General features: G+C 36.6%; 1 long non-coding RNA gene across 1 annotated transcript in view; it reads right to left on the reverse strand.

The window, feature by feature from the left end:
* The window catches only part of LOC140848414 (uncharacterized), a 350,146-nt gene extending 326,184 nt beyond the window's left edge, over positions 1–23,962 (reverse strand). Inside the window, exon 1 of the long non-coding RNA XR_012129248.1 lies at positions 22,460–23,962. This is a non-coding gene — a long non-coding RNA (uncharacterized lncRNA). The remainder of the gene's footprint in view (positions 1–22,459) is intronic.
* Between the last annotated feature and the right edge of the window lie 3,182 nt (positions 23,963–27,144).

A 27,144-nucleotide genomic window follows, 5' to 3' on the forward strand; every position in this document is an offset into this window, starting at 1 on the left:
AAGAAAGAGGAAAAGGGATAGAAAGTCTCTTTGAAGAAATAAATGCTGAAAACTTCCCCAAACTGGGGGAGGAAATAATCAAACAGACCATTACAGGGAATTACACAGAACCCCCAACAGAAAAGATCCAAGGAGGACAACACCAAGACACATAGTAATTAAAATGGCAAGGATCAAGGACAAGGAAAGAGTTTTAAAGGCAGCTAGAGAGAAAAAGGTCACCTATAAAGGAAAACCCATCAAGCTAACATCAGACTTCTCGACAGAAACCCTACAGGCCAGAAGAGAATGGCATGATATACTTAATGCAATGAAACAGAAGGGCCTTGAACCAACGATACTGTATCCAGCACAACTATCATTTAAATATGATGGTGGGATCAAACAATTCCCAGACAAGCAAAAGCTGAGGGAATTTGCTTCCCACAAACCACCTCTACAGGGCATCTTACAGGGACTGCTCTAGATGGGAGCACTCCTAAAAAGAGCACAGAACAAAACACACAACATATGAAGAATGGAGGAGGAGGAATAAGAAGGGAGAGAAGAAAAGAATCTCCGGACAGTGTATATAACAGCTCAATAAGCGAGCTAAGTTAGGCAGTAAGATACTAAAGAAGCTAACCTTGAACCTTTGGTAACCACGAATGTAAAGCCTGCAATGGCAATAAGTACATATCTCTCAATAGTCACCCTAAATGTAAATGGACTTAATGCACCAATCAAAAGACACAGAGTAATAGAATGGATAAAAAAGCAAGACCCATCTATATGCTGCTTACAAGAAACTCACGTCAAACCCAAAGACAAGCATAGATTAAAAGTCAAGGGATGGAAAAACATATTTCAGGCAAACAACAGTGAGAAGAAAGCAGGGGTTACAGTACTAATATCAGACAAAATAGATTTCAAAACAAAGAAGAGATAAAGAAGGACACTACATAATGATAAAGGGCTCAGTCCAACAAGAGGATATAACCATTCTAAATATATATGCTCCCAATACAGGAGCACCAGCATATGTGAAGCAAACACTAACAGAACTAAAGAGGGAAATAGACTGCAATGCATTCATTTTAGGAGACTTCAACACACCACTCACCCCAAAGGATAGATCCACCAGGCAGAAAATAAGTAAGGACACACAAAAGGAAAGCTCTTCCACACTAGAACAGATGGACCTAATAGACATCTATAGAACTCTACATCCAAAAGCAACAGTATATACATTCTTCTCAAGTGCACATGGAACATTCTCCAGAATAGACCACATACTAGCTCACAAAAAGAGCCTCAGTAAATTCCAAAATATAGAAATTCTACCAACCAATTTTTCAGACCACAAAGGTATAAAAGTAGAAATAAATTCTACAAAGAAAACAAAAAGGCTCACAAACACATGGAGGCTTAACAACATGCTACTAAATAATCAATGGATCAATGAACAAATCAAAATAGAGATCAAGTAATATATAGAAACAAATGACAACAACAACACTAAGCCCCAAATTCTGTGGGACGCAGTGAAAGCAGTCTTAAGAGGAAAGTATATAGCAATCCAGGCACACTTGAAGAAGGAAGAACAATCCCAAATGAATAGTCTAACATCACAATTATCGAAACTGGAAAAAGAAGAACAAATGAGGCCTAAAGTCAGCAGAAGGAGGGACATAATAAAGATCAGAGAAGAAATAAATAAAATTGAGAAGAATAAAACAATAGCAAAAATCAACGAAACCAAGAGCTGGTTCTTTGAGAAAATAAACAAAATAGATAAGCCTCTAGCCAAACTTATTAAGAGAAAAAGAGAATCAACACAAATCAACAGAATCAGAAATGAGAATGGAAAAATCATGACAGACTCCACAGAAATACAAAGAATTATTAAAGACTACTCTGAAAACCTATATGCCAACAAGCTGGAAAACCTAGAAGAAATGGACAACTTCCTAGAAAAATACAACCTCCCAAGACTGACCAAGGAAGAAACACAAAAGTTAAACAAACCAATTACGAGCAAAGAAATTGAAACGGTAATCAAAAAACTACCCAAGAACAAAACCCCGGGGCCGGACGGATTTACCTCGGAATTTTATCAGACACACAGAGAAGACATAATACCCATTCTCCTTAAAGTGTTCCAAAAAATAGAAGAAGAGGGAATACTCCCAAACTCATTCTATGAAGCCAACATCACCCTAATACCAAAAGTAGGCAAAGACCCCACCAAAAAAGAAAATTACAGACCAATATCCCTGATGAATGTAGATGCAAAAATACTCAATAAAATATTAGCAAACAGAATTCAACACTATATCAAAAGGATCATACACCATGACCAAGTGGGATTCATCCCAGGGATGCAAGGATGGTACAACATTCGAAAATCCATCAACATCATCCACCACATCAACAAAAAGAAAGACAAAAACCACATGATCATCTCCATAGATGCTGAAAAAGCATTTGACAAAATTCAACATCCATTCATGATAAAAACTCTCAGCAAAATGGGAATAGAGGGCAAGTACCTCAACATAATAAAGGCCATATATGATAAACCCACAGCCAGCATTATACTGAACAGCGAGAAGCTGAAAGCATTTCCTCTGAGAACGGGAACTAGACAGGGATGCCCACTCTCCCCACTGTTATTTAACATAGTACTGGAGGTCCTAGCCACGGCAAACAGACAAAACAAAGAAATACAAGGAATTCAGATTGGTAAAGAAGAAGTTGAACTGTCACTATTTGCAGATGATATGATACTATACATAAAAACCCCTAAAGACTCCACTCCAAAACTACTAGAACTGATATCGGAATACAGCAAAGTTGCAGGACACAAAATTAACACACAGAAATCTGTAGCTTTCCTATACACTAACAATGAATCAATAGAAAGAGAAATCAGGAAAACAATTCCATTCACGATTGCATCAAAAAGAATAAAATACCTAGGAATAAACCTAACCAAAGAAGTGAAAGACCTATACTCTGAAAACTACAAGTCACTCTTAAGAGAAATTAAAGGGGACACTAATAAATGGAAACTCATTCCATGCTCATGGCTAGGAAGAATTAATATCATCAAAATGGCCATCCTGCCCAAAGCAATATACAGATTTGATGCAATCCCTCTCAAATTACCAGCAACATTCTTCAATCAACTGGAGCAAATAATTCAAAAATTCATATGGAAACACCAAAGACCCTGAATAGCCAAAGCAATCCTGAAAAAGAAGAATAAAGTAGGGGGGATCTCACTCCCCAACTTCAAGCTCTACTACAAAGCCATAGTAATCAAGACAATTTTGGTACTGGCACAAGAACAGAGCCACAGACCAGTGGAACAGATTAGAGACTCCAGAAATTAACCCAAACATATATGGTCAATTAATATATGATAAAGGAGCCATGGACATACAATGGCAAAATGACAGTCTCTTCAACAGATGGTGCTGGCAAAACTGGACAGCTACATGTAGGAGAATGAAACTGGACCATTGTCTAACCCCATATACGAAGGTAAACTCAAAATGGATCAAAGACCTGAATGTAAGTCATGAAACCATTAAACTCTTGGAAAAAAACATAGGCAAAAACCTCTTAGACATAAACATGAGTGACCTCTTCTTGAACATATCTCCCCGGGCAAGGTAAACAACAGCAAAAATGAACAAGTGGTACTATATTAAGTTGAAAAGCTTCTGTACAGCAAAAGACACCATCAATAGAACAAAAAGGAACCCTACAGTATGGGAGAATATATTTGTAAATGACAGATCCGATAAAGGCTTGACATCCAAAATATATAAAGAGCTCCTGCTCCTCAACAAACATAAAACAAATAATCCAATTAAAAAATGGGCAGAGGAACTGAACAGACAGTTCTCCAGAAAAGAAATACAGATGGCCAACAGACACATGAAAAGATGCTCCACATCGCTAATTATCAGAGAAATGCAAATTAAAACTACAATGAGATATCACCTCACACCAGTACAGATGGCTGCCATCCAAAAGACAAACAACAACAAATGTTGGCAAGGCTGTGGAGAAAGGGGAACCCTCCTACACTGCTGGTGGGAATGTAAATTAGTTCAACCATTGTGGAAAGCAGTATGGAGGTTCATCAAAATGCTCAAAACAGACCTACCATTTGACCCAGGAATTCCACTCCTAGGAATTTACCCTAAGCATGCAGCAATCAAGTTTGAGAAAGACAGATGCACCCCTATGTTTATCGCAGCACTATTTACAACAGCCAAGAATTGGAATCAACCTAAATGTCCATCAGTAGATGAATGGATAAAGAAGATGTGGTAATATACACAATGGAATACTACTCAGCCATAAAAAGAGGGAAAATCCTACCATTTGCAGCATCATGGATGGAGCTGGAGGGCATTATGCTCAGCGAAATAAGCCAAGCAGAGAAAGAGAAATACCAAATGATTTCACTCATCTGTGGAGTATAAGAACAAAGGAAAAACTGAAGGAACAAAACAGCAGCAGAATTATAGAACCCAAAAATGGACTAACAGGTACCAAAGGGAAAGGGACTGGGGAGGATGGGTGGGTAGGGAGGCATAAGGGGGGGAAGAAGAAAGATTAGCATGCATGGGGGGGAGAGAGAAAGGGGAGAGCTATACAACACAGAGAAGACAAGTAGTGATTCTACAACATTTTGCAGTGACAGACAGTGACTGTAAAGTGGTTTATAGGGGGGACCTGGTATAGGGGAGAGCCTAGTAAATATAATATTCTTCATGTAAGTGTAGATTAAAGGTTTAAAAAAAAAAGAAAGAAAGAAAGAAAAGGGGGATTACACCTTGATAGGATAAAACTAATGGTAAATCAACGATTAATGCATGTTTTAAATATCCTTAATTTTCATCACTTAAAGGGTGTCAGATGATCTGCTATGGAGGTACACTTTTCTGATAATATTCCTTTCTCTTAAAAAAAAAAAAGCAGTTTCTGTGTGGTGACCTCCAATGAGTTCTACACAATGGTATAAAGGGCATATCAAAGTGTGGGCAAAGGGTCTGTTTGTGTTTATACAGAAGATCAAAGCCTAACTTGGCTACCCAGAAAATGAACTAAGATACGATATGAAGAACTCAGCACTCTCTGGAAGACTCATACCAGAAGATGATCATCAAAAAACCTCCACAAAGATCCAGGCGATGCTGCAGTTGTAGCTGCATCCATCCCACCGTTTCCTGGACTTGCCATTGCAGTGAAGAAGGAGATATCTAAGCTGGCTTGTGCATACAGTAAAACAACAAATTTGACTGGATCTATAATGTTGGAACTCAACCAAGAATTAGGAGAAGTGCAAGTTGTAGCACTCCAAAATCTTACGACTACAGACTATCTACTGTTAAAAGAACATATGGGATGTGAACAGTTCCCAGGAATGGGTTGTTTTAATCTGTCTGATTTCTCTCAGACTGTCCAAGTACAGTTGGACTATATCCATCATATCATAGACAAATTTTCACAAATGCCTAGGGTGCCTAACTGGTTTTCTTGGCTTCACTGGAGATGGCTGGTAATTATAGATCTGCTTTGGTTATGTAACCGTATTCCTATTATGTTAATGTGTGTACGCAATTTAGTTAGTAGTTTAAAATCTATACATGCTTAAGTTACTCTACAAGAAGATATGTCAAAGAAATAATCAATCCTCCCATGTTTTCTTCCATCTGCTACCTCTATAGCTTTTCTTCTTCCTTCCTAATTACAACCCTTAAATAGAATTCGTGCCTCATATCCATCATATCATAGACAAACATATATTATGATCCCATATGTGGGATCAACATATAAATCAAGTACAAAAATCAAACGAATATTCATATTTGACCTGATTGTTTATAGTTCATAATGTGTGATCAAAACTGAAAGTTTCTGTGATGACTGCCCTTGTACTGTTCACCATGTAAGAACTTATTCACTATGTGAGAATTTGTTCACCGTGTAAGAACTTGTTCACTATGCTTCAGAAGATGAGAGACTGACGAGAATTAGGCTTGAGATGGATTAATGATTGTGCATTGAGCATTGACTCCCCTATACAGAATTTTATTGTTAACAACCATTTGATCAATAAATATGAGAGATGCCCTCTCACAAAAAAATAAAAATAAAAATAAAAGTTGCCTAGAGCCAGATAATACAATTAAATCTCTGAATTAACATAACCTTTTTCTCCTTGAATTCTAAAAGATCAATACAGCTTTCATTTACTTTTCCATCCTCCTTCAGTATTAGAAACGTTTTATAACACCCGGGAGATTTTTATTTGAGGTTTCTGCTTTCCTTTACCCACCAGTGAATGGCTACAACAATTTTCAAAAGTTTTATAAGTCACAATCTAAACTGATTTGATCATTCATGGAACTGGCGCCATTCACGCTACCAGCTTGCTTTCTTAATTAGTTATTAGGAATGACCTTTTACATTCCAGTGAGGTACCTCACATCTAGGTAGGTTAACCAGTGGGATCAACAGGAAAGCCTTATTATCATGTCCTACACGTAAGGAATTTGCAGGTGGCCCCATTACCAGCAACAGAGCTAATGCTTATTTTGCCCAACCTCAACTCCACAAGTCAAAAATCTCCTTTCCTTTCCCTCTCTCCATCCTCCTTTTCCCCCCCAAGCTCTCAATCTCTCTCCTTCAGCCTCTCTCCCAACCTCCCTCTAACCAACCCCTCCTCAGTTTTTGAATATTTCCATTTCAATATTCTGTAAACAGTCAGTCTCAGCTCAACAAATAAGCTCCTAAAGAGTGACAAGCACAGGAAAAGAAAAAGGCTGTGAATCAAGAGGTGCTAAAAGCTTCCATGATGCCTTTCCCTTTTTGTAATATTAAACATTGCCCCCAAATTCCTACACTAATAACCACATAAGTTTAAGGCCTGCTCTCTCCAGATCCACTCATTAAAGTGTGTGGCTGCGGCGGTAAATTAGCAGTGAGTCCCAGAGCCTGGTAGTGAATGGGGATGCAAACCCATGCAGTGAGTAGAAAAGACCCAGACATTTTGCTCTGAGGTGATCCAGTCCTCAGTAGGATCACAGATTTAAAGACAGGCATAAGGAGTAAGATGGAACATGAAGTTATGATCTGGAAGGAGATAAAGGAAAGCCTGTGCAGTAAGGTGACCTGTTCCATGACAGCAGCAGGGGCAATGCACGTTTGTGTGGAACTCAGAGTTACAGATAATCAACAAAAATAAGGCACAAAAATGGGTTTTTATTTACAATGAGAAGAGAAATAAAGAATTCCTCTTTTAAAAGCTGACATATATGACAGGCTTTCAAATACTGTGTTCCTACATTTTTAATCTGCGTACACTTCAACTACCTCTTCAAGTGACAACAGTTAGGTCACATTTTCTAGAGAGAACAGAAAAATAATTCAATCTTCCAGCAGGCGGGCAGATTGCTTTTAATTACTGGTAGATTCTAAAAGTTTCTTTTAATTTCATAACACCTGATAAGTAATGAGTCAATTTTTAGGGTTTCTTTTTTAATTTGACAAAGACTGTCATTAAGTTTTTTTCATTTATGACTAGTTTCTGGTCATGTATGACTAGTTTGCATATATTTCAAACCTTGTCTCTCTCTACTGCCTACACATGTTCAATGCCAAGAACACATTCACACTGCAATGTGCTCCTGGTCTTGCACCTTCTAATCCAGCTGTAACTGCAGGAAACAGTTCCTACGAGGGGACAGTAGCTTGGGTGGTGAAACCACATGTTAAACACACAACACGCATCAGCAGCCTTTTTCTTTTTATAACAATTTCCTGTAACCAAGTCCAAGATACAGAAGCATTTAGACTATCAGGCAAATCTACACCCACTTGTAATTGCATGTTAAATGGAGTACATCACATGAATTTGCTGATAATTTCCTTCTTGCCAGAGCAGTTGCTTCTTGTGATTTGGCTTTTTTCCAGGCCTTTTTAGATAGCAGTGCTGACCAAATTATCCTGTTATTCAAAAAACTCAATGACACATTAGATTATATTTATTTTCAATAATTAAATTCATACCCAGCTGCTGAACAAGAAAAGCATTCCTTCTAATACAAACCAAAATCAGTTTTAAAAAGACATTGTTCACAAAGGGTTCATGTGATGAACCAGAATAGCCTGCATTTAATGTTACACGTAGCCATATAGGCAACTGGGTGCATTGATTTGCAGGCAGTAGGGAGAAGTGCTACCTTTCACATTATTTATTCTTATGAAATGTAATGTTCTACCATAAACAGTTCACTAAAGAATTGATAATAGTTCCCAAAGTGCCTAATATAGAATCTAAATTTTAAGACCATTAAATAAAAGCAATATCTCCATAGACTTAACAGAACGCATCTTTTCACATTCTTCTTAAGATGGTTCTGAAATTTCTCATTTGTGTCACAGGATTTATAAAATGACAAAACTTATGGGCTTTCTACTCTGAATTTAATAATTTACTAAAACATAGAAACCTAAAAATACTTATTTATCACCTTTTTGGTCCTTTAGGAACTTCCGATAGGAAAAAAAAGTTTAGGGGTTCAAGACAAAATAAATGTGCTTTAAATTGAGCTTTGACACAGATAATACAGGTAATGGTTCTGTAACATCTTACTACATTGATAGATAATGACTGCACTAGAGAGGGTGAGAATTTAATAATATAGGTAACTGTTGAACCACTGTGTTGTATATTTGAAACCAATGCAAAACTGTGTATCAAAGATACTTTAATTTTTAAAAATGGGCTCTGATTAGAAACAATGGTAAACGTTATTAAAAGGCAGCTGTTCTCAATCTTGAATGCATATTGGAATCACCTAGGGACCTCTGAAAACCCTTACCATCCAGACTACACCCTACACAATTAGAAATTTCTGCATATAAGTCCCAGGCATTCATATTTTTAAAGGCCTTAGGTGATTCTGATGATTTCAAAGTTGAGAACAATTGCTTTCAATGTATTTGTAATCAACTGAAAGGCAAAAACAGGTAAGAACACACTTAAGTATATTTACTATGACTTAATTCAGAGGGAAGAGCTATACAAAGTACCAAAGTCATTCCCAGTCTCTCCAGATGGCAAGAGTTCTTCAAGTAAGAAGATTCTAGGTAAAGATTATTTGAAGGATGTGGTTATGAGACTTTTTTTTTCCCAGAAAAACTGACCCTCTCCACTGGACAACTGCCTAATAAGGACTTTGTTTCACAGCACCTTGACTGTCAGCCAAGCCAGGAGGAACCTATCTTGAAGAGATTCATGTATGTGGCTTTTATATAAGGGTTTAAACTCCAACAAGATTTATAGGAAGCCTATAAAATGCTCAAAAAAACTTACACAAACAGAAGCACCATTTAGCTTAGGCTAAAGAGGACAAGGAGGAAGAGCCCATAGGGCTCCCAATATTCTAGTGAGTATGAAGCAGGTTGTCTGCTCAACTACCACATGGGCCATGGAAAGAAAAGATGACACACAGGGCGGAACCAAAGATCCCCACAGATGGAGCCAAGAACACAAAGACTTACAGACAGGGGCCTCATCAAGGAAATGGCAACCTGTGCCCAGATAGATTTTAGAATTGTCAGGGTACTCATTTCCTATTATTACTGTTATAAAAAATTACTGCAAGCTTAGTGAATTAAAACAATGAGAATTTTGTTGTACAGTTCTCTAGATCAGAAACCTGGTAAGAGCTTTACTAAAATAAAATCAAGGATTTTTTTAGGACTTTCTGAAGGTTCTAAGAGAGAATCTGTTTCTGCTCATTCTGGTTGTTGACAGAATTCAGTACCTTGAGGTTATAGGAACCAGGATCCTGTTTTCTTGCAGGCTGTAAATGGAGGGACATTTCCAGCTTCTAGAGATCATCACATTCCTTGGCTCCTGGCCTCTTTCTCCATCTACAAAGCCAGCAACAGCCTCTCACTCATTCTTCTGTCTTCCTCTTCTGCTTTTAAGAACTCAGGTAAGTAGATTGGGCCCACCTGGACAATCCCTTCCCATCTCAAGTCCTTAACCTTAATCACATCTGATAAGTCTGGTTCACCATGTAAGGGACCATACTCACAGGCTCTGGGAATTGGACGTGGATATCTGTCTTGCCAACGGGTTTCAGCCCCGGGCAAGTTCGCTATGGATTCAATGTGACCAAAGAAATTAACAGCAAAATGTTCTTTGGGGGTGACAGCGTTTATTACAAGACTTGTTCTCTGGCGGCAAGTCCAGCACTAGCGTCTCTGTCTCTGCCCAAAGCACCGGGCCAAGCTCTCTGTATAGCGCAATAATAGCTTATTGCCTAAAGGTGTGGAAGCCGTAGCCTAGCAACAGGCCAGTTTCATCATCAGCTGGTTCAAGTTCTGTGATGATCCTGGCCATAGGAAGCCCAACTTCCCCTTAACATCTTTGGGGGGCCTTTTTCTACCTGCCATAATCACTCAATGCTGTAAGCCTTCTGTTCTCCTCTTTTGTAATGGGAATGTCATCCTATCTCTGTGGCACCAGGGTATGTGGGAGGTGTGGGGAGGGCTGACAGTGGGGAAGAGAAACAGATAACCGGTCTCTGTAGCGCACAGGTCTTTACAGTAATGGGACCTGAATTCAAAGAGCTGTACCCAAGCAGCCGCACGTGAGAAGCCTCAGCTAATCTGGATTTGATTTAGATGAAAAGCTCTTGGACTTTGTGCTGATGCTGTAGTAGAACGACATTCTGTAGGACTTTGGAAGGGGGTTCCTGTATTTTGTGCATGAGAAAGATGTAAATAATCTGCAACCACAAGACCGACTGTGGTAGACTGAAGATAACTGCAGATTCTTTGCTACTACTCCCACTGATAAGTGGAACCTACCGCCCTCCGTTTGAATCTTGTGACTGCTTTGACCAACAGAGTACGTCAGAAGGGATACAACAGAAATACCGCTTAGGCCGACTGCTGTGCCTGTCCATTACAGAATGCTCAAAAACGTGTGTGGAGTGAGTGCATGAAGAAGGAACCTACCCTCTGTACAAGTCAGGGCAGAAAATTACTTTAAACATGAGTAATTGTGTATGGTCACATGACCATTTACTGGGGACTTAATATCTGCCAGGAAGGATGCTTAGTGCTTTAACACATGTATGATAATTGTATTTTCTGTACTTTATGGATGTGAGCAGAGATGAAGTGATGTGAATATTATCAGATGGTTAGCAAGTGGCTTACCAGTTATCAAACCTGGATCCCTCTAACGCCAGTAGTCTCTTTCCTTTCTCCTCCTTTCTTTTACTTTTTCTTAACTTCCATTGAAGTTAGTTATATAAATGGTCAAAAAAATACAAAAGTGTAAAAGAGTGTACAGTGAAAGTACATCTCCCTCCACCTGATTCAAGTGTCCTGCTTTCCTTTTCAAAGCACTGCTACTAGTTCCTGTGTATCATCCTAAATGTCTCCTAGGCAGATATAAATAAATATATGTGAGTATTCTTTTTCACACAAATGGTAGTATTTTAAACACAGTAATACAATCTTTTTCATATAACCATATGTCTCCAAAATTCTTAAGCAATATTTTAGGATTATCTTTAAACAAAACATTCCTATACAAACACACACAGTAAAAACTGGGAAACCTCAAGGTTAAGTTGAGGAAGCCTTATTTGTTGAAACAATGGAACATTCATGTGGCCAAAATAAATCAAACATTTTATTCCTCCAGGTTTTTTTAAAAAAATCTCTTAAAGATCTGTCCTATTTCTTGTGACACTTAAGGAGCAATCAAGTATTATAGTCATTAAGCAAATTTAGAAAAATGTGACCCAACTTAAATAGTAACATTAAAGTTTTATTCAAGGTATAGACACCTACAGAACCTTGAATAAAGGATAAAAGGCAGAGGTTTAGGTCTGACGCTATTTACTGATTTTAACTAACTACTAGGGGAAAAATTGTGAGAAGTATACAAAGAAAAAATATCAACATTTTCCACAGAGTTATGAAATATTTCTTAAACATTCTGAACCTACAGCTAGCTAATTATCATATGGTAAAAATTATTTTGGTACCTTTTATACTTCTATCTATAATAGATGAGTTTGCTTCTATCTATAATAGATGCAAAATAAAATGTGAGCAGTTCTCTGAAGAGATAGCAGGAAAATTTTACTAATATAAAGGAAGAAAATATAACTTTTACAAAAGAGGAAAGGAAGATTTTATAATATGAAAGATTAATTCAATACTTCAAGAATCACTATCCTGGAATAGGCATTTATGTTCAAAAATACAAGAAAATTATCAAACTGAATCTTTCAGGATAAATTTGGCCAATAAATGTCATACAGAATAAAACTATTAGTTAATAAAACCTGTCTTTCCTTTAGTAGTAAGAAAAAAATGGCCCAAATATTTTATTATAAATTTTTCATCATACCTGGGTAGCTTTTACATCAAAGTGACACCCTAAATAATATATATACAAGAACAATTCACTTTTGTTTTAGTTCGGATTTCTCCAAAAGAAGAAAAGAATTGTAGTACAGGTAGCTGATTTGGAAGGAGATCCCAGGAAACACTGTGGTGAGGTGGTGAACTCATAAAGGGTGTTTTACCAAGGCAATTAACATGGTGGCAATCAGACTGGGTACCCAGGGGAGACTGTGATAGTCAATGTCAAACATGCCTAGTCCAGGGATGAGGGAGCTGTGGTGTTTCCCCACTGACTGTCACTGGTGGAGGGCTGCTTCCCAGTGTTGAATTGTGCATGCTTCTTACCTCCTGTGAATACAGGCATGAGTGCTCAGACACAGGAAAAGCCCTCAGACAGTGGCAAGGCCTTTGCACTACAGGGCGGGACCTGATGGAATATGGACAGTCTCTGCTACTGGAGACTATTTAGAGGTAGGCAAACATTTTCTGTAAAGGTCCGGAGAGTAAATATTTTAAACTTTGCAGGTCACTGCAAACTCCATCACAGGTGCTCAACTGTACAATTTTAGCACCAAAGAAACCATAGACGATGCATAGACAAATGAGCATGGCTGTGTCTCAGTAAAACTTCATGGACACTGAAATTTCAATTTCATATAATTGTCATATGTTATCAAATGTTATTCTTCTTTTGATTTTTTTCAACCACTTAAAAATGCAAAACCTATTCTTCATTTGCAGTCATTAACAAAACAGGCGGTAGATTATATTTGGCCTACTAGTCATAGTTTTCCAACCCCTGTTTTAGACTCTGAAGATATTAACCAAACCAAACATTTATAAAATCCCATAGGAGATAACATTCAGTTTGCAAGATTAGCATATGATAATATTTAATAACCAATCTAACATAAAAAACTTCCCTAGTGTTTTGAAGATAGTTTATTCCCATTTTAGTTTACTGATCCATGCTGGGGTTACTAATGAGTTATTTAGTGAAGTGAACATATACATGAAAATCCAAGTGACGCAAATCTCTCTGACTTGTTTAAAAGCTGATACAGTTCATTCATTAACCTATTCTGTAAGTCAAAATAATGATATATCTAAAGACTTGAAAAAATCATGCATTTCTGTATCACAGAGTTTCTCTTCAGTTTAAGTGCATTGTGCTAATCTGCATATTTAAGTTGACCATGAAGTTTACATAATGCAATCTAAATAAGCAAGTACAGAATGTCATTTTACATAAGGAACTCAGGTGAATTGGTTGGGAGGTAGGGCCAATCTTGGGCTATGTTTTCATTACAAGTACATTACTTTTCTTTAGACTTTAAATTTATTTGGGATTGATTTCTAGGATGGAGGGAGGAAATACTGTAGATCACAGAAGGGTATAAATTCTCCTCCTCAAAGTACCCTTTATGCCAATACTACAGAATGCAAAAGAGGCAGAGAACCTAATTGCAAACCTACCCTAGAAAGGCATGTTACCTTGGGGGACCCATCTGATGGTTCCGATCATCACTGATTTTGAAAATAGTCATTGAACACCAACTATAACTATGCAAAGAGCACCTTGCTAGATGCTGGAGATGGTCAGAACTTGTCTTTTAAAGGTCAATATTTAGGGCACAGATCACAATTCAACATTAAAAGTGCTCAATTGAATGTGTACACAATGTGATATGGGATCTCAGAAGAGAGAGTAAAGCTTCCCACAGAAAATATTTGAGCTGATTCTTAAAGCATAAGCGTGGCATGGAGTAATGAGGAGTTTAAAATTTATCTAATTCTAAAACAAGTTTGGGCAGAAAATATGAGTGTGGCTTTGGGGAAAAAAGGTGTTTAAGTTACCTGCACTGTATCTGAATATTCACAGTAATAGCAAACTAAAATTAAAAGAAATGTTCTTTAGGGTTAGATTTAGGAGTCTAATCCATAGAGTGCTGCGAAAGAAAAACAGAAGAGGCAGAAGCCAAAAATCCTTGTAAACACAAAAATGTTCTTGTTTGTGAAATGGATGTAATCATAGGCCTTAGAGCAAGCATTCTGAATGTACAAGTTCTGCCAAAAATTATTTATTTGTTGACTCATCCAATGTTTATCAAATACCATCTAGTTACCAAGACAGTGTAAGGTCATAAGTTTGCAGCAAAGAACTGGATAGACAAATTTGATGACTCATAGAACTTATAGTCTATGTGGGAACACATTTAACAAGTAAACCAAGAAGTCAAATAATTCTAGACTGTTCCAAGTACTACAGAGAAAATGAGTGCTACGAAAAAACAAGTAACAAGGGGCCTACTTTGAAATTTTTTCAAGATTATGGTCTGTCAAGACCAAATTTCTCTAAGGAGGTTTCATTTAAACTAAGACCTGACAAAAATGAGGCAGGAAGTTGATAGCAAGTGCAAAATGCTTTTGTGAGAGAGCTTGATCAGTTCTCAAAACTGCCAGAATGCCTGCAGGACCAGCAGATAGAAAGCAAGACCGAAATGAAGGTAGAGATGGAGGTGAGGAACAGATCTTATAAAGTCTATAGAACATGAGGCTAGGATCGGAGAGTTTAAAAAAAGAAAGAAGTTGAGAATGACTTCCAATTTTCTGATTTTATTAATTATACAGATAGACATGAAATTTGCAGAGAAAATAAAGACTCAGGAAAAAACAAATTTGGGGCTAAAATCTAGAATTTGATTTGTGCATATTAGGTTGAAGTGGGAATGTCAAAAAAGCAATTTGATTAGAGTTCACAGGAGAGATTTTGACCGAAGAAGTACTTTGGGAGGGTATTTATCCTATGTCTCATATTGTCAGTTATGAGAAGAAATAAGATCTTCTGAGAAGAGTGATTGATACATACTTCAGTTGATATTTGCTAAATGAGTGAACCCATCAAATATGTCTTATAAGTCAGAGAGATGCAGATTTAAATCTTGACTGTGCCATTTGTGAGCCGTGTGACCTTAGGTAAATTACTTAACCATGCTGAGCAAAATTTTCTCATCTGTAAAAATGGAAACAGTAATAAACAGCTTACTTGGTTGGTTTCAGGACTAATGAAATTACAGATATAAAGTGCTTAACAATGCATGGCATTTAGCAAATTCTGATAAATGTCAACTTTCCACTACCCCACTTCCATAGTACCCCAATGCCACAGGTAAATCTCCTTACTGTATCTTTACCAAAGCTGTTTATGTGCCAACCAGCAGAGTATCTCCTCTTCCTTCCATTCTTCCTCTGTCCCTCTCCGCCTCTCCCTCCCTTTCTTTTTTTCTTTCTTTCTTTCTGTCAAAACCCATTGACAGCCTTTGATTACTGACGGAACAATGAACAAAAGTGTACTAGGAAAGAACATCAAGACCCTGTACCTTTCATTATCCTAAAAATGGTATCAAAGCAAATATCTACCTAACCTAATCAACAATGATAAAATCAGTCACTATAAAAGAAAAAAAGACTGAAAAAAATCTCTTAATTTGGTTTTTTTGGTATAGCTTAATACATGAGCAATTGTAATCACTTTATTATAATAAACTTGGGCTTTCCTACAAAATATTAGCATTTATGTCTTTACCTCTTAGATTTATTTTTTGAGCTGTGAAACTGAGACAGCACTGCCTAATATGAAGGGTGATAGTAGGGAGTAAACGAGACCACCTGCTGAAAGCAGCCAGCGCAATACTGTGTACAATGCAGACAGAAAAAAAGTTACTTCTAGCGTGCTTTCCCTTCTTCTTGCATTTTAAAAATAATTTCTGATATTGAACACACACACACCCTTAGCTCAATCTTGTATAGAAATGTGAAAAAAACTTTAATTTTATTGAACGCAGACAAATCTAACATTTTTTTGGAAAAGAATCTACTATATTAAGAAAAAGGTGACAATTTTAATTGCAAAAGACTCTCAAAAATAAATCAAATACAATTATAAAACTCAAGTCAGAAATTGTCATATAACCTATTAGTAACTTATATTATACAGAAATGTCTTTATGTGCAGGGTCCCTAAAATTAACATTTAAAATGCTTTTACTTATTTACTTAATGTTATTTATTAGACTATGTAAAGTAATTCACAGTATAGCTTGAAAAGTATTTCTTGAAAAAAAGGTCACAAGAATCTGAAATTTTGATGTATGACCAGCAGATGGCGCCAAGCCCCCAAAAATCTTTGTGCCAGGTGAAAGTATTCAAAAACTTAATTTAGAGCTGGAGGTTTAATCAATTGCTTACCAACTATGCTTATATGCATAACCATCTTGAAGAGTCTTGGGAATTTATCTCCTAAAGACTCCTTTATTCAATCCAATCAGACTTGCTTTGTGGTTTATATTTCAATCTACCCAGTTGAAATGAAACTTTCACTGCCAGACCTTAACCATATAAGCTCAGTGAAGAATTTGCTCATTCAATGTTAGGCCATGAATGAAGAAAAATGTTAAATAAAGTTACTTCCAACTGTCAAATTTTAGTTATTTTAAATCCAAAGTAACATAGTAGAAACTAATTCAGACCAGCTTTCTCAAAATCATTAAGGTTCCACTAGGGAGTGGAAATACTTTAGAGGTTGAGATATGGAAATTCCACTCTTGAGGATTGCAGAATTGCTGCTTCTCAAAAGAGTTTAACCTTCATGTGTGTTTTATTTCTCAATATACCAATTTCATTGTGTACTTTAAAATATGTTTCTGGATGACAGCATGAGATTTTGAGTCTTCATTGTTGATCTCATTGAAACGATTCAGGTTTCAACAGACCATTCTTTATTTTTAAATATAAATATTTTTAAATATAAGAAATAGAACATACTGATTTTATATATATTTGAAATTTTAAATGAATTAGAAATTTTCAATAAAGAAAATTAGGTTAGGTTTTGATGTTACAATCTACAATCTCCAAAATCTAAGTGGATTCAGACATAAAGGTTTATTCTTTGCTCTCATGGTAAGTCCATCGCAGCTCTCTTTCATGTCACAGTCATGCCAGGACCCAAGCTAGGGATCATCAACAATGGGAATATTCCTGATCTCTATAGCACAAGGAAAGAGAGGTAGTAAACCCACAACTTGCTCAAAAGCTTCCATCTGGAAGTCTCACATCACTTTCACTCACATTCAATTGCCAAAACAGCCACATGGATACACCTAACATCAGGAGACCCAGAAGCAGAAAACCAGAAATACATGATGAAGAGTCATTATAGTTCGTAACTATTCCATCACTACACCCATACATAACACAGATCATGATTAGTGTAACATAAAACATTTTATATGAATTTGTATGTCCTTACCAAATATTTGTATTAAAGGAAATGCAAGTTTCTTTTACAGGTATTAAAACTAGCTGGAGAGAAAAGACATATTTGAAAAACAAGATTCTTTTGGCAACCAATGCCAGAGATTTTGATAAATATTCTCATAAATGCAAAGATGGGTGGAGGCAGTACAAGGTGTTCCATGAAGACGACTAACTGAATGAGAAGAGATTTGATCTGGGCATTACAGGACATGTTAAACCTGTATTGAAGTAGCAGGAGGACATTACAGTCAACAGAACTCTGACTATGAGAAAAGACAGAGGTGTGACTGAGACTGTGAAGTATGAATTGTAGAAAACAATTGAGTTTTCTTGACCTGCAAAATTTTTAAAAGAGAAATGTGTGTGTTCCTGTACGTGTACATGTTTTTCTGTGGAGGGAACAAGTGGGAGGGGTCAGAGGTGGGAAGAAGCCAACCTTCAAAATTACCAACTTAAATTTTTCCCAAGGAAGGTCTTTTGAAAAGCTCTACCATCACTTATCACCACCATATTACGAAGAAAGAAAATTTTCTCACAAAAAGGAAAATTAATCTCAAATTTTTTAATTGGAATAATTTTAGCTTTCTACAACTCTAAACACATTATCCATATTTATGAATTTTACTGTGAGTCAGCCAAAACTGTCACAAGCCAGCATCTGTGAGTAACTGGCCTGAAAAATGGAGAAACCAAACTGACATTAATAAGAAAGTCAGAATGTCTTCAAAACAAATCTGAGTATAATTTCACCTGGTTGGTAACCAATTACCACTGTACATCTTTAAATAGAGGGCTCACTAGAACTGGGGAGTGGAGCTCTCCAAATGGACTTCCAAAATGACCTGCAGTAACAGAGAAAGTTGTAGGGACCTAAAGTAGGCTGCAGAGAGAGGAAGAGGAGAGGCATTGTAGATAGAAAAAGTAAAAAAAGACCTTACAAGTAAGCCTAATCCCTCCACCCACAAAGTTGTTTTATTTTTTTTTAGTGATTTGTATGACAGTCTTAAATGTCTAACTCATCAAAATGCTCCATAAATCTTCAAAAAAATGCACTATAAACAAAGCTATAAGGTGGCAGTGAGAAAGAAGAGTATTTCAACATCCTCCACTGGTGGGGCCTGTCACTGAAACCTTCCTCTATCAGACCTGACGCCAAGGGGGTACAGCACACTGATCTTGTTTGCGGAATGCTAGTCTCACTTGTGTTTTTACTTTCACAGTGACCTATTCAACCACAGTCTATGAAAATGATACCACTTACACGCTGATTAGTTATTTGTATTTGTGTAACTCTGGAGAAAGAAAGCATTACTTAGACTACAAGTACTTATCAGGCGTTATGGAAAATAAGAGCACATGTTTTATCTTCAAGTGATTTTAACCTAACTCTATTTCAGTGTTTTTCTTTGCAGTAAAATAATGCTTTAATTTGGGGGGGGGGGGGGAACTTTTGAATTACCTTTTAAAAACCTATTTCTTTATATAGGGCATTCTTTTCCACTGCAAGTAAGTCAACAAATGGTTTAACTTTTTAAGATGAATAAAAATCCAATGTTCGATCAAATCCACTATAATGTTAAGCATCATTTTAGAATATGCCCACTGCCATGTTTTTTTAAAATAGGTATTGTGATCCCCCCCCCCCCCATTTTTAATATAAACGATTTCAGGCCTTTCAAAACATACAGAAAGTAATGATAGAAATATCTAAGCTTCACCCCCACCATGAGCTTGAAACATAACGCAAAGTAAAATTTCCTGCGCACCTCCACACACATGCTAATCCCATCCTATCACTTTGATGTTTATCACTGTGATTCTTGCATGTTGCTGTATCTTTACTACATAGTAAGCATCTATAAACAATGTACAATATTGTTTGGTATGCTTTAAAACTTTATATATATGCACCCTATTGTACATATTCTTCTCCATTTTGCTTTTTCATTCAACATGCTGGGATTTAGCCAAAGGTCCACACATATAACCACATAGTCATTCATATTTTCCACCACTTACTATTTATTTTGTCCATTCTCCTATTGTTGGCCAATTAGGTATTTGTCCATACATATTTTATGAACAACACTGCCCTCAACCTGCTTGTCCCAGTCTTCTTGTACTTCTTCTGGTTCATCTCGTTTGCTGCAACTCTTTTTCCCATGTGTCCTCCTCACACGTGGTATCCCATTGGAGACCCGACTGTTGTGATGATGGAGTCTGCTGCCTCTGCAGCCAGACCACTTCTGTTGAGACCTGGGTCTGAAACTCTAAGCTGTGAGACCTTGGCCATATGGTATAACCTGTGTCCCAGTTTCCTCACTGGTAAAATAGAGATAAAAATCATACTTACCCCAGAGTTGTTGTGAAAAATAAATGAATTAACATAATATTTCTAAGGCACCTAAAAAGTCTCCTAATGCCAAGAGATGCTGCACCACTTGTCTTCCGGCTTCCAGTGTATTGATGGAGAGCTCTAAAAGCAATCGGAGATTCTTCCCCTTGTAGGACTTGTTCTTTCTGCCTGAAGTATTGTACCATTTTCCATAAATAATCAGAGTACATGGATTTTTATCATGACAAAGTAAGTATTTTTCTCCATCTCTCCAGCCTAGAACTTAGGGAGTTACAATCTGCAAAATCATCTCTTCATTTTATGGAAACTGACTTCCATATTTATTAACTGACTGCCTTTTTCTTCTTCTGAAATTACCTTTAATGACAGGTTAGGCCTCCTGAACATATTTCCTAAGTATCTGCTTCCCTCAGAGTCCCATCCATCTCTATATTTTCACTGTACATTTCAAGAAATGTCTAGGTGCTGATTTCTAGCTGACTACTTCAGATTTCAACAGTGAGCATCCTCTTTCCAAACTCCTCTAATAATTTGACATTTTTTTAATCTACAGAAAGCCTCTTTTGTGCTACATTTTTATTTCCTGGGTGCTCTTCCTATTTTTGAGTTCAGGATTTCCTCGGTCTCTTCGCAAAAGCTCTATTGCCCTGGTCACTCTGCCTGATCATCCCCGTCTCCAGCTTCCAGGCAGCCTTCCCGTTGTTAGAGCACCTCTGTAGCTGTTAGAGAACCCTTCACAGCAGTGTCCTGGAGGACGGAAGGCCAAGCTCTCTTCTAGACCGAGCAGGCAGGCCGCCACTGCCTGACTGCGGCCGCTGAAGGAGGCCTCTCTGTGACCTGTCCCTCACAAACCCTCCAGCCTTGAGGTAGGGAAGGCTCAGCCAACCCAGTCAGCTCCTTCTCGACTTTGTAGAAGCCACGGAGAATGGGTTTTACTCATGTTCATGTTCAGGACCCTCGGGGGTCCAAAGGCTCCCCTGAATCCAGTATTTTCTGGTTCTCCTTGGCCTGCCAGACACAGGACATCACTCCTTACCTACGCGCAGCTCCCCAAAAGCAGTTCAGAAGAAGCACACAGACTGAACTGGGAGTAAGATTAAAGACAAGATGTTCCAGTCACCATCTTTCTATGCAATTTATAAAAACTAAAAGGAAAAAAGACTAAAACCAAATACACATAACAGGAGTAAGTGTACAAGATGGAACTTTTATGGTTGGCCATGTTTGTTTGTTATTTCTATAATTTCCATATATTCTAAAACAAACATATATCATATAATAGATAAGAAACATACATGTTATCTTTCATTTTAAAGCTGTTGACCACTCACGCCATTTTTAAAGTCTAAGGTTATTGTCCAAAACATGTCATATTTTAAATGATAAATAAGCTGCTATTATGATTCATTCTCATTAATTAGAATACATTTCTAACCCAAATTACTGGATAAAAGAGTAGAATTAAAATGAGATCCAACAAATATTTCAGCACAATGATACCATGTATTATTATATATGTATCATAATCATCTCTAGGTAATTTTACAGATTTCTGTCTTCAGGCACACATATTGCAATTGCTAAGGATTCTTCTATTAGCAATAGCTCACTTTCATAATCTACCATTGAAAATTTTCTATGTCAGTAGATGAAACAATATATTAGGAAAATGTCTAACTTTGAACTTGTTCAGTTAAAAAATACCAATGCATTATTTAAAAACGTAAGCACTACAAAAAGGTAGACAGTGAAAATTAAGCTATGTTCCCACCCAGAAGCCCCCATTTTCTCCTAGGTATTAAGTTTGATTATCACTCCCAGAAAATGTATATACTGACACAAGCATATATGCATTTTAATATCCTTTTAAAAATGCAAACATACAGCACACACTGTCCTGCACCTTGCCTTTTTTTCAAGCAACAATACATCTTGGAGAACATTCCATTATTTTTGAATAGCTGTTAAGTGTACAATTTCAGCATAATCATTAAATGGGTTTCACATTCCCTGATCACCCACAAAGGGTGTTAACATTTTCATGTACCAAACACCTTCCATGAAATAAAGTTTATCTCCATTTTACTGATAAGGAACTGGGGTCCAGGGTTTCACAGATAGAAAAGTCAGGATTCAGAAAAGATTTGATATATTACAACATTCTATCCTAATTTTCAGTTTTATACTTAAGAATTATATTTAACTTAATCATTATTATGCTCCTGGGTTGGAAAAAACACCACAAAATTATTTTTATTTCATCAACTGCTGTGATTTCTGATGTGATTTAGTCTCACTCTGCAGAATTCCTTTCCACTTCCCCATGTCCTCTCTTACCTGGTCTGTAAGAGGCCAGGACACTGGTGTTCTACAGAGGGCCCAGCTCTTGAAGACCCAAGCTTTACTTTCATTTCCCAGGCCATTTGCTCACACAAAGTACTGATTTCCTTTTCCCCAGCTCCAGAGGCTCCTCCACCTTTCCTTTTAACGAGGTGTTAAAACATGAAGCTCTTCTAATAGGGAGGTGCTAGACTAAGCTGTTTGACCAGAAGGGCCAGTGTAGCCACAAGCAAAATTAAAGCCATGACTCCTTCCTCCCCTTACCATGGCAGACATCACTAACTGATACCTGCATTCCATGCTGCTGAGACCCGATTAGGATTCAGAATCTTTTTAAACGCAGCATTCGAGGCAGGCACTTCCAAGTGACTACCAGTGAGCACTAAGATTATGCTATCCCAGATTTAGGCTAAACATAGATGAGGCAAATCGCATTCTTCCACAGTGACATTTCTTTCTCATTGTCCATAAAGTGGTTCAAATATTTTGCTGTTATTACCTTTCCTATTCTTTTATAACTTGATCTTTGATAGGTATAATTTTATTACTTTATTTTATTTGGCCCACAATCATGGACAATTTGTGTTTTCAGTCATCTGATGCTTATAAGTGTATCTGATGCTTTTAACCATCACCACAGCTTAGTTACTGACTTCTCATATCTAATCCAAATAAAACTATTTAAGTAACTAGTCTGTCATAAGGACTTTGTTGAATTTATTGGTTGAATTTATCTGTGAGCTCCTTGGTGAAGTTCAGTTCAGATAAGAACATTTACAGGAGTATCAGCAGTAGCTGCACTTGCTGTGAAATAATATTGTAAATTTTTTTAATTATTTAAATAATATACTCTTTCTGTGCAGCCAAACATAAAACTCAGCTCTGACTCAAAAACTACTATGTAATTCACTCACACAAAAATAAGACTGGGCAATGCGGTTTTACTGAAGATTTTGTATGGGAAATGGAGAAAGGATTTATATTGGCACTCTTCATTAAAAATTGCTCAACTTCACTCATAACAAAAAGGATGCAAATTAAAATGAAGAGACTAAGGTATAGGAGCCTATGAGGAGTAAAGAGACCTTCTGCAGGAGATGGAGAGAGAAAGGAGGGAAATGGAGGGGTCTTGCACAAAGCCCAAGTGGAGTGAGGAAAGTATTCGTGGGAAAGGGACAGTGATGTGCAATGTGCTACATATAGGGGAATGATTAAATAAGTAAATACTTAATGGTAATATAAGCTAGGTTTCTTACTGTCAAATAAAGGATTTAAAAATATGGAAAGGGAGAAAATTAAAATCAATCATAGTGTTGGATAAAGAACTGAAGGTATACTATCAACTCAATTTTTAATATAAATAAATACATAAATACATAAATATGTTTTTGTTTATTAAGAAGGTCTAGGAACAGAGACATCCCAATAGCAAGGAGCACACCTACCACCCATATTTTGGCTTCTAAATACCCTTTTCCACTAAAAGTTTCCTTAAAGAAATGGATGTTTCCAAGTCTGGAGCAGAGAAAGTACAAGATAAAGCCTGGAATATTGCGTTGAATCAGAAAGCAAGAAAATGCTCACAGAATGATAGAGATAAGACAAAAGAACAGAGGAGCCTGCTTAAGGAGCTCACACTAACCAAATCTAGGACAGTTTGGCTATCAAAATAAAAATGATGTAACAAGATTATGATTCACGGACTACAACTGAAACCCACAAGTCCATAGTGATATAACTGGAAGACACAAATGGATAAACTGAAATTTTAAGGTGGAAGATATATTTACATTATTACAAAAGTATCCAACCCACAAAACACTTACTAATTACAAAAGGAAATGACTAAATTTACAGTGGAAAATCCTGGTAGTCACCATTTCAATAAAATTATCAGAGTGAACATCATCAGTAATGTGATAAATCAATGCACCAACCTGATAGGTTGCAATGAGAAGACACAGCATTACTCCCATCTTATTGTTGCCGAAGATATATAACCTGCACTGAGTCAAAATGAATTGTCAAGAAAACCCAAATTAGGGCACATTTAAAAAATATCTGGCTTGTAATCTTTAAAAGAATCAAGATAATAAACGTGAAGAAAGCAGAAAGACTCATTTCAGATTGGAAGAGGTTAGAGGCCCAGCAGCTCAGCACAACACGAGTCTTGACTGTATACATTTGTTATAAAGAACACATTAGGGATAATGGGCAAAACATGAATGGAATCTGAGGATTAGATGGTAGTAACTGTCAAAGCCAATGTCCTGATATTGATGATTTTATTTTTGTTATGCAGAAGGATGTTCTTATTTTTAAGACATATATCCCACAGTATTCAGGGGTACAGGCATATCATGTTGGCCACTTACTCTTAAATAGTTCAGGGAAAAAAAGAGTTGTTTGTACTTGCAATTTTTCCCATAAGTTTGAGATCATCTGCAAATTTTAAAAAATTGAACCAAAAAGCACAAGAACAACAAAGTACTGGACACCAAGATGCCACTGTCAACTATCAGGTCTGTGGAAATGTAAAAATTTGACAATACACTGCTGATAAAACTTTGAGCAAACAAGCACTTTTATTTATCTCTGTTGGGAGTATAAATTGGTAAACTCCTTAGGACAAAATGTAGCAATGTTTATCAAAATTACAACTTCACATACCTTGTCCAAGATTTATGGGAATTAATTCTATGACATGCATACACTAATGCAAAATAAGGTCTGTATAAGTTTACTCATTGCAATATGGTTGTAAATGCAAACAACTGGAAACAACCCATTGTCCATTAATACGTTAAACTAATTGTTGTTCTGTACCTAAATTTTGTTTACTATACTATATAGTTTGGACATCTTCCTCTCACTACATAGTTCACTTTCTGGTTCTTTTTCATTGACCCACAGTATTCTATTTCATCGATGTACCGTAAACATGGCTGCATAATTATCAATGTATGGATGCCACCATCCATCTTTGATTATCTAACATTGAACTTAAGCAACATCTGTCTCTAAATAGGCCAAAGGCTGTGTCCAAATTTGGAGAAACATTTAAAACTAGTCAAAACTGAGGATTTTAGGCTCAAATTCAAGATGAGAAGGATAAACAAACCCTGCCCAAATGGAATCTAGTTCTGATATATTTTCCTGCCTTTCTAATTAAAGCCAAATATTTGAATATTTCCCAAATTACCTCTGAAATGTACTGCATTATTTTGCCTTTTAATGCTTACATTAGCAGTAAATTTATTTCAATGCATGCTAGATTTTTAGTTTGTCTGTCATGGAGTATATCATCAGTCTCCACCGTGGCTCCATCAGTCCATCAAAGACTGACTGATACATCTTCATCCAGGGCCACAAATGTCCCAAAGTATTGTAGGAGCCACACGTAGTCAGAATATGCTCTCACACACCATCTGCCATTAGTTTTCTCCCTGTCAGTGGTATAGGGGAGCCAGGGTAAAGAATCAGGATATTAAGGATCTGTAAACACCAACAGTAGAAAAAATTAATTCTTCCAATTTGACCATATTACAAAATAATACTAGCAATTTCAACATTTCAGGATCTAGTACAGGTGTTATCTCATTTGATTTCCATCATTTGGGGTAGACATAATTACACCAATTTTATAAGTCAGGAAGTGAAGATTCAGAGATAATAACCGAATTTCCCCAGATCACACAGCTAGGAAAAACAAGCCTGTAAAGTGCCTGAATTAGGCTTATCTTCAATGACCTCAGAGTAAATCTCTGAGATTATTAAATTTAATAACTCTATTGGTAATGGGTATTTCCAAATTCAAATGAGTTTAAATTTTTATGAGGCTATCTAATGCCTTGAGAAAAGTGTCTATGGAGGCTGGGAATTCCAGAAAATAGAAGTTAAAAGGTTAATTTATTCTGACAGAAGGATGATTAATACAAGGTAAGATTACCTGTCTCTAATTAACCTGGTACATTATTGAGTTCTTAACAAGAAGGATATTGGTAGCAGAAATGTCACTCAGAAAGAATTCAGTTGAGAAAGTTTGAAGACAGTACCGCCCTGGGAATGATAACCATTATATTTGTTAGCCACTGGGAATCCTTAAAATCATCTTCATATTTAAGCCTGAGCCTAAAACACTTCTTTATTCAAACCTCTGTTAAGGGGACTATGAGGTATAAGATTAACATTTTAACATCTACTTAAATTTTTTAAATGTCTTTCAAAGTTCTTAAAGGGAAATGTTTATTTTTTTAAATCAATGCCCATCTTACTTATTATATTCAAAGCCTTTCTAATAAAAAATATAGTTAAACGTGGTTACTAAGCTATATTCATGACTAACCGATGATTTAATAATAGGCCTAACTCCTATCCCTCGCTCTGACACCTATCTTCTACCTGCCACATTCCAATAGGAGGTCAGATCACACACTGTATTATTCATTAATGGTGCTTCTGATGACCTTGAAACATCAATGCTGCTTTAAACATACCTAACCTAAATAATCTTAGGCACTGAGATTTGATTTGTCATATCCTCTGGGTTAGAATTTGTGTTTTTTCTTTTCATTATAGACTGTAGTATCGAGAATAAAGGGTATCATTTAGTTTAGTTTTATGCTATAGTAATAGAATGTTGAATCGGATTTTTCCTGCTGTATTGGAAATGGTTATTCTGA

Source organism: Manis javanica, chromosome 1 (genome assembly GCF_040802235.1).
Source record: "Manis javanica isolate MJ-LG chromosome 1, MJ_LKY, whole genome shotgun sequence".
In the NCBI taxonomy this organism is placed as follows: Eukaryota; Metazoa; Chordata; class Mammalia; order Pholidota; family Manidae; genus Manis; species Manis javanica.